This window comes from Sinocyclocheilus anshuiensis, unplaced genomic scaffold, assembly GCF_001515605.1.
Source record: "Sinocyclocheilus anshuiensis isolate Anshui unplaced genomic scaffold, SAMN03320099.WGS_v1.1 scaffold50, whole genome shotgun sequence".
Taxonomy (NCBI): Eukaryota; Metazoa; Chordata; class Actinopteri; order Cypriniformes; family Cyprinidae; genus Sinocyclocheilus; species Sinocyclocheilus anshuiensis.
In genome coordinates this window covers 988,079-994,359 of record NW_015542382.1, presented here as the reverse complement: position 1 = coordinate 994,359, position 6,281 = coordinate 988,079, and the positions used below count along the sequence as shown (strand labels likewise).

At 36.9% G+C, this 6,281-nt stretch overlaps 1 pseudogene; it reads left to right on the top strand.

The window, feature by feature from the left end:
- Positions 1-5,945, top strand: part of LOC107692599 (protocadherin-10-like) — a 15,290-nt pseudogene extending 9,345 nt beyond the window's left edge.
- The last annotated feature ends 336 nt before the right edge of the window (positions 5,946-6,281 follow it).

Genomic DNA, 6,281 nt, shown 5'->3' with positions numbered 1-6,281 from the left:
CACACACACACAGGTCAGCTTTATCAGAAGGGCAGATTTGTGCTTTGATCTCACTCAGAAGAGCTTCTGCCACGAGGAATTAGAGATTGGCCTGCCATGCATCCACCCCCTCCCTCTCCGTCGGCCTTTGTCTTTACCTTTGTATCAAATTTCTCATATCAGCCTACAGACTCTTTCATCCTCACATCTTTTTTTGAATTCCCTTCAAATTTCCTCTTTTAAATTGGTCTTCCTCATTGTACCTGTTTGAATCTGACCTTGGTGCATCACTGTATCTGCTCCTACTCCTTCACTCTTAAATGGGTCGTTCCTTTTATGGTACTCTGTAACTTAAAACCAAAAGAATATACTTGTATTTTTAGAATTAATTTAAGAAGACATACACTCTGGTCAGGCCTAGGCACTTTTATCAATTATAACTTGATTATTTATTACACAGCAGGATCGATAGTCAGCCCTACCCCAACTTTACTATATGGTTAGGGTTAGGATTAGGGTTTGATTTAGGGTTACTTGCATGTAATTATGCATAATTTACTGTTATTATAATAGTAAGTACATTTAACATGTGTAACATGCAAGACACCTTAAAATAAAGTGTTACCAAAAAATTAAGCACAAAATACTGACGAAATGTCATATCACAGGATGTAGCAACATTGATACAATCCAGGTAAAGCTAAAGTTGCTGGATCTCATTACTAAAATGTTGTTTCAATACCTAAAATAATCACATTTCAAAAGTAATTTAGCGTATGTCGATAAAAAAAAAAACTAGCAGGATAGAAAGGGATATTGTGTAGACAGACTAAACTACAAAATAACTGACAAGTGATTACCAGTTAAAACATTTGTCCTATTAGGCATTAGTGCAGAGCACCTAATGACATAGTAATACCTTATTTAATTGGGATATTATGATAAAAGAGCTAATATGATTTCTATCATTAATAAAAAATTAGGAGTTTAATATTTTATATAATATATTAAGACAGGGCTTGCAGGTACTGAATAATAGATCATACCATACCATATTATGCTGTTCACCTTGACTGTGATTTTGCAGAGTATGCTCCTGGATCATGTTTTGTTGGTCCTGGAACTAGAGTTCTGTTAAATAAACAGTCCAAACCCCATCCAAAATCAGGTTTATGCTTGATGTATCTGCACAAGCAAAAAGGTGTGCACACCAACAGTGATATCTGTCATGGGTGCACTGCTGAGTGGACTGAGGAGCAAGGAACGAAGAGAGATGAGGAGTACATCAATCCAAATGGGTTTAATTAATACAAAGGAACACTCACGCAATACATGTAGACATAGACATGAACATGACCTGAACAATACCGGATGCTGAAGCACACACAGGGAACACTATTTATACACACAGGAGGAGGGGATGACGAGACACACATGGGAGCAATGAAACATCATGGGACACACCTGGGACAAATTAAACATGGGAAAGTAAGGCACATGAGGAGCAAAACAACCACAAAACACGGAACAGAGTCTGACAATATCAATGGGTGCTTGAAATTTTGTGTGCAGCAAACCAAACTTGAGGGAAGGCTGGCAGAGCAGATAGACCTGTGTTGGACTTTTTCAGGCAGAGAACGACTTCAAATAATTTTAAAAGTGAAATGTTTCTGACTGCACTGTGAAATTGCCTGTTACAGTTTGTCTGTTCACTTGTTCTCATTATAAAGAGCATTTATATACATAGTTTACTAAATAAAGACAATACTCTTTAGCAGAGAATTGTGAAATGCAGTGCACATGAGTTATAAATGCTGTGACGTGCACATGCATCTGTGATGGTTAATGGCAGGTTGAATGCGTCAGTATAAACCAGGTTTAACTCTGATCCCTACTCCTACCTTTTCTCCTAGTCCAAATTTCCAAATCCCTAACCTTTGTTTTGAAGCTTAGCACATATTTTACTAGTGCTGTTCCTAGTCGGTTGATTGGTACCCACAGTTAAGATACCTAACCATTAACTACCCAAAGGGAAATGATACAATGTTGTTAGCCCAGGAACATGGGGTGGAATCAAACCTGCATCTCCTGCACACACCCCCTCAATGTGTCAAAGCCAACCTGACCTTGTGGGAAAAAAGTATTTTACAAGGTGGCAATTTTGATGTGAACTGTATGATAAATGTAAGATTTTTAGAAAAAAGACAGCATCCAGTCCTCTCTTAAACATAAACATTAGTTGGACTCAAGCAGACCATATGATAAAGTACAAATTAAAATATATCAAACTCATATGAATTAGCCACCAATTTGCCAAAATGTAAATACAAATTGCTGTACAAACATTTATGATTTTTTTTTTAAAGTAAGCATGAAGGTCCACCCCATTTATAACTGTAACTGGGACATAAGCAAAACGTACACATGAGAGTGTATGAATTCATGCGAATTAGCCACGAATTCACCAAAACATAAGTAGTTACGATTTGCTGTACAAAAATGTATGATTTTTTTTTTTTTGAAATACGCATGAAGGTCCACCTCTATTAATAATTGTAACTGGGACCTAAGCAAAACGTACAAATGAGAGTGTACGAATTCATATGAATTAGCCACAAATTCCCCAAAACATAAGTAGTTACGAATTGCTGTACACAATCTTATGATTTAAAAAAAAAAAAAGTAAGCATGAAGGTCCACCTTTATTAATAGTTGTAACTGGAACGTAAGTAAAATGTACAAATTAGAGTGCACAAATTCATATGTATTAGGCACAAATTTGCCAAAACATAAGTAGTTACGCATTGTTGTACAAAAACGTACATTTTTTAGAAAAACGTTAGCATGAAGATTCACCCCTAAACATAAGCAGATTGTACAAATTCATATGAATTAGCCACCAATTTGCCAAAATATAAATAGTTAGGAATTGTTGTATAAAATTATACTTTAGGTTAGAAATAACATCACTGAGACATAACTAAATTGTGTGAAAAAGTATGAATGAGATTGTACGAATTCATACGAATTAGCCACAAATGTAAATAGTTATGAATTGCCATTAGATTGTGATGTCGAGCACATAACCACTAAGCCTTAACTGCTATTTCTTTATTAATGTGGTCATCTTCTCCATCCAAATTCTGAATTGGTCTTCAAGCTCCCTGTATCACTGAACCTCATGCTGGGGTTGAATCCAGAGGCCTTTATTAGAGTTCAGCGTGACGCCACGCTGGTCTCTGCCCCTCTCTTTCATTTATTTCTCTTTCAAGCTCCCCTCTCGTTCTCTTCCTCTGAAACCGGCTAATTATCATGCTCTGTGTAGTCATTAGTCAGAAAGCAAGAGCGTGTATGCGTGAGCCTGTGTGTTTGGAGGACGGTTTCTCCCAGTGTTGTTAGTTTTGGTTGCGTTGCCTAGTGTTTGTACGAAGGACTTGAGAGACCGGCGGATGAGACACTGTGAAATTAACAGCATGAAAAGAGCATGAAAACATCACAGCAGATTCGTTTAATATCGGTTGGTGGGAGGGACAGGGAGAGGCAGAGAGGGAGAAACAAAGGGCTGGAGAGTTCACTGCTTTCCAGTCAATTACCGTGCTTTGCTGAAGCCTGACAATGACTGCAGTTGATTATAAAACGAGTAAAAAGCTCGCAATCTGTCTGGTTAAATAATCATCTCCATTCAAATATGAATAATTTCAGACTCCGCGCTCTGGATAATTCATAGTAATTTTGCCTTTGTGTTACTGTTGACATCGGATTGTTACACAGAAGAGCAGCAGATAAAGGGAAAGCAGAAGATCTCGGTGCGAGGAAGGGTGTAGCCTCCATAAAACATTTTTTTTGCTAAATAGATCTCGGAACGTGGACAGAGGGACGTTGACGCTCCCACGCTCATGCTCATGCTAATTTAATTCATTTTAGAACATTATGCATGGTCTTTTTTGCTTTTATATCAAAGATATTCTGAAACATTACAAAAACAGAATTTTTGTGAGCGGTGTTTACATGTATAAAACTCACCGGCATGTTGCTAGGGAGTTGAGATGTTTTAGGTGGTTGCTTCCTTGCTTAGAGATCATAATCATAATCGCCAATATCTTCAGGTCCCTAGATATGGCTCAAATCTCTGCTTAAATGTAAATCTGTGGGATTTCCCCCCACCATTTTACAGTCCAGTAGTCCAAAAATTGTGCTTCTAATTGCTTAGAAAAGTACTAATTTTAATAATAAAGAAAAATAATCCTAAAATCCCTAAGCTTAAAGGGAATGTTCACCCAAAAATTTTAATTCTGTCATCATTTGCTCACCTTAATGCCATTTAAAATCTGTGACTTACATTTTTCTAAACAAAAAAGGAAATAGTTTAATTTCCTTTTATAATTTTTTTTGTTAATTTCATCTATCAATTCCTTTCTATCTACAGAACAAATAAAGTCGTACAGGTTTGGAATTACGTTTAAATGAGTAAATGATGACAGAAATGTCATTACATTTACTAGAAATTATACTTTGTATTTTGTACTATACTACAACATTTAATTTAATTTTGAAGTATACTTTTAAGTATAGTAAATATAGTAACACCATTAGTTCTACATTATCTTTGACTAACATTTCCTCTCATCTTTCCTCTGTCTTTCACAGGTGCTGATCTTTTTTCCAACTGCACTGAAGAGTGCAAGGCTCTGGGTCACTCCGACCGTTGCTGGATGCCCTCCTTCATGCCTGGCGACAATCGTCAGGGCGCCGATTACCGTAGCAACCTGCACGTCCCGGGAATGGACGCGGTGCCGGACACTGAGGTACAGGAGAGCGTGGTTCCGGGCGATGCGTGCAATCGGGCCAATGATAGATCATTCTCCACGTTCGGCAAAGACAAGTCACACCACGGCACGCTCACACGCCACGAGCTACACACACTCTTACCAAGCGCCCGAGCGCCTTACAAACCCAACTATCTGTGTGAGTACTCACTCAAAATGTACGATTTCTGAACCCCCCAGATCTGATCCACTGCCGTCATCTCTTTTCCAAATCTAACCCATGGCTCTGTTTGTATAGAACTATTTATATTTCTAAAAAATATATATGTAATCCCATTTATCAAAACATCCTTTCTTGACCTATTCTCTCACTTTCCAATTTGTTTCCCCCTTTCCTTCAAAAGCAAAAATCACAAAAAACAAAAACAATACATGTATAATATATGGACATATCAATAAAGGACTTTTTTGAGTGAAAGTGTGGAGTTGTGTCCAACGTTTTGTCCTCTCCCTGCCCTCTAAATTCTCCCCAAAGCATCTGAAGACACTGGTGAAAAACCATCCTATTACAAATTTGGCTCATGAATGCTGAATTTGCATCAAATTTGTCATCCAAACCTACATAACACATACTTTGTGCTGTGACTTTTCCTTAAGCTGAAATCTATCTTCATCATAATAATGTAAGACACATGGTTTGTCTACATCTCATCACATGGTTCTGCATCTCAAATAATCACAATTTAGCACATTTTCCACCATTATGTTGCACGTTTATGCCATAATAAACAACAATGCATGGCATGCCATATAGAATGGCAGTAGTTATTTTCCAGCTTTCATTTACACCTTATAAAATCCCACATTATCTACCTGTTTTTCATCCATGTCTGTTCTAATCACCATATGTCACAGCTCTATACTGTAATCACACTTGCGACAGTCATAGCGCCCTGCCTCCTCGCCTCTGATAATAGCATGCAAACTGTGGTAGTGTACGCTCACAGCCGCTGACACATCCAGCACTTTGTTACTGTATGTGTTTTAATGCAGTATTACTACCACTGCACTAAAGCGAGGACAAGTGTACACTGTGTGCTCTCCTGTGGGCGGAGACTAAGTGTGCATGTGCATGTGTTTGTATTCTTCCAGACATGTGGATATGACGAACCTTATATCCACAAGCCCTGCCTCTAGGCTATTGGCATAACTGCATTTTTGTTTTTTTTATAATTGGGAATTTTGGGTTACACTCTCACAAGAAAATGTCACAATACCAAAATGTTACTCTTAAAATATTTTTTTTTTACGGTGTTTCAAAGTCTTCTGTAAAGCCTTGATTAGTTTTTGATGTCAGATATGGCTTTTCATGTTATTTGATCATATTTTATTGCATAAAATTATTAATAAAATTAAAATGATATTTAAAAACTAAAATTATATTTAATAAACTTAAATACAACTTTACATGATAGTAAATTTTATCATAATTACATAAAAATTAAATTAAATGTAGATGAAATATTGAATTTACTA